The following is an 11721-nucleotide window of genomic DNA, read 5'->3' on the forward strand; positions in this document are numbered from 1 at the left end:
CGCGAAGTCTCGTAATTCACCGTTTCTACTTGTAGTGGTTTCGTGCAGTGCATGATCTCGTAATGCCCGCTTATTCTTTCCTTCATTTCTACGTTCATTTTATTTTTTCAAGTGTTTTGATTCTTTCAAGTTTGAATAAAGTGTATGAGAATAAAATCAAATTAATCAACGTGAAAAAATTAATAACGCAACCCGGACGTAATACCTATAAAGTTTTAAAAACTTTATTTTGCATTTTATAACTTGGAAAACTCAATCTATAATAATAATAATTTTTCTCAGTTCTCTTACATCAAAGAAAGATTATCGGAATATGACAATCTGTGATCAAAATTATATTTATAGATTAAATAAACAATAAATACAAATTCTTAAAAGAAGAAAAATTCAAGTACATATCTTGAAGAGTAGTTCAATAGTGCATCAATAGCATGGAAGATCTATGGTGAATTGGTCTAAATAATTCAGAACGTTTAATGGAACTCGAGAAGACGAGGGGACTTATTAGCTCGAGAGAACGATAAAAAAAACTTATTACTTATCCACACCGTTCCATCGTCGTTTGCCTCTCGAGACGATATTCATCAGCGACGCTTATGTGTCTGTCAAAGGGATGGAGAAGAGGCTCAAGCGTTCGAGAGGGAGCTGTCAATTTTCGCCTAACCGTATTGAGAGGCGCTGATAGGTTCGCATCAAATATTCACGATTTCGACAGGCCCTTACGACGTTATTTCGCCGGTCGTTTGCGTGTTGTCGAATAATAGCGGATGTCAGTATGCGCGGAGAACACGACAAATTCTTTATGCTTACCGGGTTATTGATTTCGACGTAGTGTCTGTTCTTGTTACCAATTCACTTTGAGAAAATAATCAGATGGCGTTGATCGCTTGTTATAGGCAATATTATATTATATCTAAGTGAAAGGATCTAGTATACTAAATTGAAGAGCAAGATACTGGCGCCTGCATAAATGATCACCATCGTACCGCATTGCATTCTGGTGCAACGACAGGAAGGAGTCGAGTTCGGGCAACATGCATAACAAAAATTATAATTATTTAGACTATTTGGCAATATTGTACACAAAATTAAGAACATAATTTGTCATCAATAAAATGCATATTACAAATTCGACACTGTAAAGATTTTCATTTTCCAAAATGTTGTGATAATATACACTGAAAATAGAAAAAAATCGACATCGAAATGAAGTCTTCGTCCCATTCCTGAGATATTTCGTTTCTTTTCATAGCACTCCTTCTATCGTCACCGGCGCTCTCCAGGCGCTCCTGGGAATCACGAGGACGGAGGCAAGAAGAAGAAGAAAGTTTATAAAATATTTAAAAGTAAGGAAACGTCTCCTATCGCCCGTGGCAATAAATTTCCACTTACATTTTATTTTCGTTTCGTTCGTAACGCTCGAGAACCGAGTGGTGTACGAACGAACGATGGGGGCGGAGGAAAAAAACTGCAAAAAGAGAAAGGAAGACGTAAGGTGACTGAAATGCCGGAGGGGCACATCGAGGAACGTCTTGACGACGGACGACAACTTCTTTGTGCGTGAGAGAAATTGTATCTGGACAAATATTGCTCTATATTATCATCATTTTTAATTAAAAGAATATCAATTTGTAACAAAATGTAAATTATAACACGCAAAAATACTACAACATTAAATGTAATATTCAATGAAAATTTTAATGTCAGTTTTCTTTTTCAATTTTTGGCGCATCACTGCAAAAAATGAAAATGTTTACAGTGCAAAATTTATAATATCCATTAGAGTCAAGAAAAATATATTAATTTTAATTCTTCTATTTAATAAGATTTCCGTCGCTTTCACCACTTTTTCATGTACACTACGCCGAGACGCGCGCTTTTCTTTCAAAATTTATGCAATCGTGTTCGAAAGTATTTCGTATGCAATAAACAATGAATACAGGAAATTTTCAGTTTGGTCCTCCCAATGGACCAACATCGATTTCGTCGCGTGAGATATAAGACGCATTCCTCTTTCTTCTGGTTCGCCCTCCCCACCTACGCGAGGATATCTCGGGAACGATGTGTATATTTTCCGGTTGACGATGCGAGACCTATTTAACGGGCGCGAGTCCGGTAATGGGATTCGAACTTGGTACTCTTGGGAGCCATTCAGATCCGCTTGCTCCTTCTTTCACCGTGTTTATGTACACCCTATATGTCACCCAAAGAACGTACTGCCATGATAGATTCGATAGAAGTCCTTTATGGTTCATCGTTATTTATAAATGTATAATGGGAATAAAACATTTTGAGATGCTATCGAAACACTTCGAAGTTTATAAATATTCATAGAAAATAGTTGTAATATATGAACAAATTAATTTAATAACTTGATTATGCTAATTATTTCTGTTATAAATAAAGTATCATATTTGATACAAAATTAGTAATAATATAACTTTTTGCATAAAATTCGGTTTCAGAAAACCTAAAAATTATTAATGAATATATTCTTTGGATTAATGATTTTCTTTTGAAATTTCAAAGATCAGATATTTCAATCCTTTAAATAGATATGATCAAAATGGCACGATTATCTAGTTCAGTCTAAATATTCACGGAGAAAATGATAAAACATTAACATTCGTCATCGAAGACAATGCGTTTAAGCAAAAATCTATAATGCACCTAAAATACATGTTCACAATCTTATTAACGGGAAAACCTTCGCAACGTCGGCGGCGGTTTTTGGGGCAGACTAATTCCAGATCCGTGGTTTTCTGAGATGTGCAAAACAATACATGATGTTCAAACGTAAACCAACGATCTCGAGTGGTTTTGGTTACCACTCGGTTTGTGGTTCATTTGTCGCAAAGGCCCGTTTTCTCCCATCAGAAAGCTACTCAATCCCACAATAACCACTCATTAAGTTAATATATGAAAACTTGATTATGCATCTTACTTCTATCTTTTTTGCATACAAAATCTAGAATATCTTTTTAGAAAGGCAAATAAAACTTATAATTGTTTGTCGCAGACAAAAATATATTGCTTAATGCAAAATATTTTATTATAATACATTAATGTCTGCGATCAAATTGGCGCAAAATCAAGCACAGAACGATAAAATATACTCTTTCCTCATACTCGTCCTTCGGCAATAATTTAGCGGTCAGCGAAGATTTAACGGCAAATTAGTTAATAATTACTAGCAACCTTCGTACCGGACGTTGCCTTAACTCGAATGCGATTGTATTTCTGGGGCGTTTGAGTCCGATAATGGGAATGCAAGAGCTGCGAAAGCGCTGACCCGCTCCATTATCGAAATAGCAATTAGAATAAATCAAAAGTACGCCAACTCGCGCAATCGGTGCGCCGATTCGTAGAAAATTACGGGATATGTAACAATCTTCTCTCCTAATATTTCCGACTAGTCTTGCAATTTAGCAAAAAGTTCGATCGACTGTTAATTTGAGTTCAGCCAAAATTCGAAGTAAATCAGAACTGATAAAAATTTTAATCGTTCATTAAACTTGCGAATTTGCCAAATACGTTTGAATTGTATGAGTATCATATAGTCGTGTTTCTTTTATCTAATAAAAATTTATTACATAACATCTTCTGTGTTGCACACACTCGTTTTTTCATTTTCATTATTTATTTAATCAAATGTAATGTAACAAGAAAACAGAATCAGAAAACATACGATAGTTCAATTATATAGCAGAATTTAAATATCATTAACTTCTTTAAATCAGTGTAATTAATCATGACAATTATTAAAAAATTTATTAAACTGAAACATTATAAATATAAAGATTTTCCAAATAAGAAGATAAGTGTTAAATTCAGTGCTTGACGAACAATTTCTCCTACAATTAAATTAAGCCTATTAACGCTATGATACATAATAAAATAACTTTTTTTCGAATGATGCTACTCTTTTATATATGTATATACGCGACTACATCCGGTCACGTTGGTCCAGTAATCGAATTTTATCTCAGAGGAAAATAGCAACCAATCGCGTGACATCTCGTCGTAAGATTCCAGAAGATAACCGGACTCTTTTTCGCGATGGGTTTATAGTTTTCGGATGTCGAAGAACTAGCGCCAGCCAGTGTTTCATAGATCGTGGGATGAGGACGCAAGGGGACAAGGCAAAGTGCTACAGCGGGGTTGTGCTCGATCTTCTCTATCCAATTACCCCGACCATCAGTGCTCACCAACGGGGACTTCCGGCGACAATACTCTCGGATCTCCTGACTTTCCCCGATGCCGCTTGACCCACTACCCCTCGAGTATTTCGCTCTGGGGGTGCTCAACGTCGTGAAGATGTCGCGGCAACCCCCTTCGTGACTAGACGCAACAACTAAGTCAGACACGCGAGCCTACCGCCTACCGAAGAATGACACGTGGACGGCCGAAGGATCCGTCCGTCGTCATGACATCGTTCTCACGGAAGGTGCCTTACGTGAGGCAACGGCGACGAGACACCCGGTAGATCGGGGGTCCGAGGAACGGCTCACGGGGGACAGGCTCGGGTGGGAATTTGGCAACGTTCTCGTCGCATGATCATGAGATCACGTGTTGAGAATATGCTCGCGTATCCCAAGAGCTTTAACTATTTCGCCGATAAATTATTTAAGGAAACAAGTGCAGTAGGCAGCAAAATTAAAGGCAAAGTAATATTACATGATTACATATTAAATATTCTTCTTCAATTCTTCAATAACACTTATCCACTTTAAATTATCAAAGCACATTCTACTTGCACGAGTTTAAAATCTTTGCAAATATATAACTTTGCCTCGTTTCACTTTTGCCGCGCAAAGTTAGAAATTGTCGTTTGACGGATGTCAAAAACAATGTGGCGTATTGAGATCCACTGAAGTCCAGTGGCTATCCGCAAGAATTTACCCGGTCAAGAGGGACGGGAGCGGTTGGTTTATCAATCCACCCCTTCCTGGGTGGCAGATCCGACCGGACGAACGGACGTTAGAGCGGGGAGGCTTGGCTTAGTGCGGTACTGGAAAGCACTTGATCTTAGAGGAGCGACTACCTCTATGGGCAGCTCAAACTACGCCAATCCAAGTCAGCCCCCTCCGGTGGTGGTTTTACTCGCGCCGAGAGGGTTAAAGGCTGACACGCCAACGAGTTGGGTAAACGCCATTTAATAGAGGATAGCAATGTCATCCGTATAATTTATGAACAATGCGCTTCCCTGTTTTTTTATTTCATGCGACTTGTGCACAAAGCGAATGCATTAGCGAGACACAATTTCTCGGCATACAACTACGTGCGCGCAGAAGTGTATCAATTTTTATTTTGTTTTTAAATCAATTCAGCTTTAATGTAATACAATAAACTTGTTTTTCCTAAAAATGAGAAACATTAACTTTGTGAAATTACAACATTATCTATTTTTCATGCAAATACTAAATATATAGTGTAACTATTAATCAATTTATAATTAGTACAATGACATTTATTTGCAAGCAGTTTGGCAATGCAAGAAACATAAAGAAAATCTCTAATAAATGTCAACCGAAATTCAAGCTTGGCTTCATACAATCTTTCATCATATCATTTCGAAGAGCTACACAACGAGGTTGTAGATACAGATACTTTGCTAATGATCACGAATGTTCCATCAAGTTTTGAATATTACATCCGAGATGCTCGTCGAATAAGAGGCGAGACGTTTTCAATGCCTGATTATGGCGTCGGACACGGCCGCGTCAATTCATCTCCCGAAGAGAAAAGGCTCCCCCGCAATCCAGCCGTGTCAGATATCCTGCCAGGAATCGTTGCTCAGGTGAAGCGCGAAGTCGGAAGCCCTTTTCTATATTATTCGCGATGAATAACGAGACCACTCAGTCATTCCCTCCAATTTAAGTGTAACGAGCCACACCGATACATTCCTTCTTATTCTTTTTCCGGGTCTCCGTTCTCACCCCCACTCACCCAACCCATCTCCTGCCATCCAACGTGATGTAATCCCGCACAATCCAGACATTTTTCACCATTACTTGAGCGGCCGTAGCGATGGCGGGCAAATAATTAATTTCTCACGGAACTAACGAGCGCCGCTTTTCTTTTCAAACCCCACGGTGTGTTCTCTATCATAGCCGATTCAAGAAAAAAAAAAAGAAAACATCACGGAAAGGATAGTACGAAAATTGCGACCGTGCAAAGATTGTGATCGCCTGACAATATTAAAATTTTACTTTAACTGAATCTTCCAAATTCGGATAATCATATATTCATTAATTGTGACTTTCCAAAATAAATTCAATAATCTCAATAAACAAGCTTGTTAGCTGTTATCGCGCGGCATTCCATTGCGGCAACTCACATGTCGCGAAACGCTTTAGTTTAGTGTGAATTTCCAAAGTCGTTCGCATAATCGGAGCTTCTTCCGGGACGAGCAGGGAGGGGGACGATACCGTGTTCCTTATGAGGGTGCCAAAGCACCCCAAAGGGTAGTTCGGAGGTCGAAGTAGGTGCGGGGTGGGGGTTGTTTCACGATAGTTTGGACGATCTATGACCCGAGTTCGCTAAGAGACCACGAAAGGGTGGATTTACTGGTCCGTCCCGCGTTCACACCACACAAATCCAAGTGACCGCCCGGACCCCCTTTCCACGTTGTGCGACTTACGTCTACCGAACTATTTCCCCATCGTCGACCATGAATCGCCATGACGTCCAATGCTCGCCAGAAGCGAACGTTCACCGCACCAATCTACGAACTAAGACCTTGCCGAAATAACTGTAAATTTTATCGTTTAACGTAAAAAGCATCTGGACGTAAATTGTGAAAATTTTACAATTGCAGATTTTTAATAGCAATTAGCGATAAACTTCTTTACAAATGACATCCAATAGTAAATTAGAGAGATCGCGACAGCACCCGATACTTAAAATGACTCGATTTCAGCATAAATGCGACATAACGATAGACGCATGGCGTTACGACTCAGACAACTAATCGCGAAGTCGACGGCATGTCGTTAACGTTGATTTAATCCCGAGCGAGGCAGAAGTTAGGGCTCGCGCCGAGCAGGAACAGCTGCATAAGTAGTTTGTTTGTTATTGCAGATCGTTATTCCGATGTGTAAGCAGCCAGAAAATATTCCGCATGTGACGATGAGAGTACGGATATCTTTTGAAAAGGGCCGGCGCTTAGCATATCGTAAAAGCTGTAACTGCGCTTCGAAAAAAACGCGTGGAAGTCGGTCGGGAGGGGGATCGACAGTAAGCGCGCCTCGTGTATCGCATCATAAAGATTACCACTAGCTCGAGACTTTATTGTCACGCGTTATAAATGATGTCGCGGACTTACGCCAAATATTCAAATGACATTTTTATCCGCGGCTCCTTTCGGGCGGAAGAATTTCAGCAGATCGCACAGAAGGAGAATCCGGATGGAGACAGGGAACAGTGAGGCTTTTCTTTGTCGAAGAAGACATTAGCCTATGTATACGCCTAACATCAATATTCACCTACTCTTCGCACAAGATTGCACGCGAAGCCGATTTATATGCGCCACAAATATTCTGGAAAGTGACATCGATTTTCATACATCTCTTACAAAATCATTAATATTCATATTTAATAGCAACAATATTTATTGTAGCGCGCATTTTTCTCAAAGATTGCATCACCTGACTTGTTTTTCGTCTTCCGGTGGATTTTCTACTTTGGTCGACACGACCGAGGGCGGAGCAGTTGATACGGAAATGCTGCGATTTCTCAGGGTATTAAGTGAGCTCGCGACCTTTCATATTAATAACAATAATAGTACACAAGTCGAGCAAGAGAGAGAGAGGGAGAGAGCGAAACGAAGGGAAGCAGGGTGTAATCTGGCTGTGAGAGAGGGATGAGGGCAACTTTTGAGGCCAGATACAAATTACACCTCATTTTTATGCCATTTTAATATCGCCACGCGTCATTAAATATCCCCTCGCTCTTCCAACCCGCGACTCCACCGTGCAACTATGGCGTATCCTATATACTTTCGTAATGGCATCTTACAGGGAAATGAAATATTCGTACGCACCCATTAGCGTCTTGAAGGCGGAAGCCAGCGGAGCCGCAGAAATCGCACGAAGGAAACGTAGCGGCGATGAAAAATCGAGACGATTTTAAAAGCCGTCGCTGATGACGCGCTCCAAACGAAAAAAGGACCGGGGCTAAACGTGGGTACGCTTGTATTGTTGGTATCGGATTAGACGCGCTAGAATTAATAATGAGATTTATGGTAGGATGAGAAAAATTAAATTTCTGCTAAAGTCTTCCTAGGTAATTTAGTGCAAGTGATATGTATTCTTCTCAATGCTATGGTCATCCGTTGATTAAATTATAAAATTGTAACTATCTCTAAAGCTTTTAGAAATAAAATTAATAATGTTAAAGGGTCAGAGTATCAATATAACTAATTTCAACAGGCCGTCCTTAAAAATAAAATTCTGTTCTAAATACTTTTGCGAGAAATATTGTAACTTTAGTAACGGAAAGAATCCGAGTTTTTATGCCAGTATCATATTTTAAGTTATGCTAATTTTCCGAAAAAAAGGCAAACGACTTGTGATATTCGAAGAATGAACTCCATTCGCCTGAATCATTTCCCATCCCTTTAGCAACCCTTGATCGTTATAATATCGTATGCGCATCGAACATATTCATAACTCGCATTTACTGCGACGTCACTTGGCCTTTTATTCGACGTACCGATACGCTCGACCGTACGGGACGATTTTATGTCCGCTTTTACGAGCCGGAGAAGCGCATTTCGAATTGGAACTGCAGGAATTACGGAGTCTCAGGAGCGTAGTCCTTTCCACGTCACACAAACTAGATGGTTTTAACTTTTATGCTGTAACATTTATTCTTCAAAGTTCGCTCGTATGTGGTTAACCGATTTTTTCCTCGCCTGAATATTCGATAAAAAAATTGAGAGAATATAAGAGAACTACATGATTATGACTTACCATTTTGTAGTGCTAATGTCCTCCAAACGTTGCCGATATCGAAATCTGAAACAAATTAAATACATAATTAACTCTCTCGAAGAAAAGACTATTGATTTGTGTAGAAAAAAAGCAATTTTAATAAGTGTTTCTTTTTTTCTTTCAAAATCTTACTTAATTAAATATTCTTAAATAAGATAATCTCAGCATCCGTGTTAATGCTATTAGAAATCCGTGTATAATGCATTTTGGGATAAAGCCACGAAGTAAAGAATTCTTCAGACTGTTCATTCTCAGAGAGAGAGTAAAAGGGTTAACGAGGCGGAAAGAAAAACAGAGCGGAGAAGAATAAACGCATCATCTCAAAGGGTTGAAAGATACAGTTTCCTAATTTTATTCCACGAAGTGGACTCTTCACCACCGGCCGAATCGCGAGAGGTGCGTCTTCTAAAAAAGTACTCGCGCGAGCGGTCCCGAAAAGGAAACGTTAAATAAAACGGAGCGCAAAATCCATCCCTGCACCTTTCCTACCCTATTTATTATATTTTACCAGCGCGCTCCTCGCGCGCCGACTTTCCTTATACCTGAATTGAAAATCTCTCTGTACGTGCGAGATGTATGCGCACCGGCGGCTCTAAGCAAATCGTGTTATCCTATGCCCGGCCAGTCGGCCATCTCTACGCGGCTCGAGAGGAATTAAAATAAATACATATCTTAATTAAGCTCCGGTATGCCATCTACTGGATGACCAAAAACGGCGGAGAATGCTACGGAGATATAATATCCACGTTATGCATACTGGAATTGTTCGTCCGATACGAGAAAATGTTAGCAAAAGCATTAACAGACTGATTAATATCACTATTCTATAATAATAAAAAGTCGGAAGCAAATATTGTTACAAAAGCAAGCTAAAAGAATTTACGAATTTAATTATAAATATTACGTTGTATGTGTAACAAATATTTCATCGTACAACTTCAATCTTTTCTATTTTGAAAAAATTTCCAAAACCATGTCCGATTACCCGGTATATCCGCATTATACATATGGAAGCATCGCACTCGTTGCTTTATTCCCCTTTATATGCACATTCGAATATCCGCAGGCTGCATCTCAAACTTGATTCTCTCAGTCGGAGCGTCGGCAGGCAGCGTTAAGAGTTTTCCCGGAGATTCAGTTCGTCCCTCTGCGCGTGTTTCCTACATTTTTCCTCCTCGCCGCCGCGTCCACTCGGAAAAATATATTCGACGAGAAAGAAGGAGAGAGAGAGAGAGAAAGAGGAGGGAAAATAAAAAAAAAAAGACAAGCTCGTGGTGTGCACGCGGAGCTTTTTAAGTGGGCGGCACCGGGTGGCGCAAGAAATTCGGTGAAATTTCGCGCAAAACGGGAAAAGAGCCGCGGGCGTATTGGGTTACGCGAATTCTGAAATCCGAGACTTTATGAATGATAAAGCGTCGAGGGTGGGCCGCCTCATCGTCGAAAGGAAGGTCCGACAACGCGATGAAAAAAGACAGGGACATCGGCGAGAGAGAGCAAAGCAAGCGAGCGAGCGAGCGAGCCCGTTACCGCCTGGCCGTATAATTAATTTTCGTCGAACGCGAAATCCGTTTAACATACTTTCCGAAACTCTCCAGCCGGTTTCGTGACGAGCCCGGAACAATTTTTTTCAAAGGGCGCGCCGCCGGCTGCCTCGCCCTTTTACCCCGCGCACCCCGCCCGCTACCACGCGCGGGTGCACCCCGCGCTGCATTTGTGAACGGTGCTTAAGGTCACCGGCCGCCGCGCCGCGCGAAATCACGCGACTAAGTTGCAGCGGCAGCCCATTACGCTCGTTTTCGACATGTAAACACGCGACCGGTGCAACTTCGTTTGACGTGCAGAAATTAACGTGCTGCGATCCAAAACTGCGAAAGAGGAGGTGGGACGGGGAGGGAACGGGTTGAAAGAGGGTGCGAGGGTGGAAGGAGATGGACGCGGATGGACGTAACTAGACGTACTTATTATTATTTAGGGGTGCAACGCTGGTGTGGCCCTTCCGGGCTGTCAGTTTCGCAGAGGCGAAATTACATATTCCTCGCAACGACCGCGTCGAGACGTGCGAGCAGTACGAGACGAACGGGGACGGACTTTTTATTTCGCCGCTGCCTTTGCTGGCCGCGCGCGGCGGTGTCAAAGCGGCCGGTTCTCCTCAAAGTATAATTATTTTAGTTACAATTAAAAATGTGCAGACCCGCCGGCGACGCGCTCTCGCTTCGCGCCGTGAAAGCGTTTCGGACTTGGCCGCCTCTCTGCGCCATCAATCTTTCTCCGTTCTTCGTATTGTCCACAAGCGCACAAGCTTTTGTGCGACGCTAAAAGAAAACCGTCGAAAGACTAAGAGTTCACAGAAAAATAATGAAACAATCAAATTATTGTGAAATCAATGTAAAAAGCGATACTGTTCGAATTGTATACATTTCTTGAGAGCTTTCTTGGCATTCCTCAAAGATTATCTCAGATTATCTACCGTATGTTTTTTTCGACTTTTCACAATAATGTTAGGGAAAGCCAAATATAATTACGCGCGCACACAGTTGACGTTAATTAAGTTCCAGAAAATTTAAATTTCTAACTATGTTTCGATTTACATTGCGCTACTCTAATACGAAATCAAAGTATAAATTAAAATAGTAAGCACCATCTCGCTAGATTGTCGCGGAGATTTAATGCAATCGTACTTCGCGAATCGACGGAAGAACGCGGACCAGGCTACCAGCGTGCAATT

At 40.8% G+C, this 11721-nt stretch overlaps 1 protein-coding gene across 1 annotated transcript in view; it reads right to left on the reverse strand.

Annotated features, from left to right (window-relative positions):
• LOC105676396 (uncharacterized) overlaps positions 1 to 9020 on the reverse strand; it is a 413689-nt gene extending 404669 nt beyond the window's left edge. Inside the window, exon 1 of the mRNA XM_067351940.1 lies at positions 8976 to 9020. The gene's annotated coding sequence lies outside the window, so the exon portion shown is untranslated. The remainder of the gene's footprint in view (positions 1 to 8975) is intronic.
• Positions 9021 to 11721: the final 2701 nt, after the last annotated feature.

This window comes from Linepithema humile, chromosome 3 (assembly GCF_040581485.1).
Source record: "Linepithema humile isolate Giens D197 chromosome 3, Lhum_UNIL_v1.0, whole genome shotgun sequence".
Taxonomy (NCBI): Eukaryota; Metazoa; Arthropoda; class Insecta; order Hymenoptera; family Formicidae; genus Linepithema; species Linepithema humile.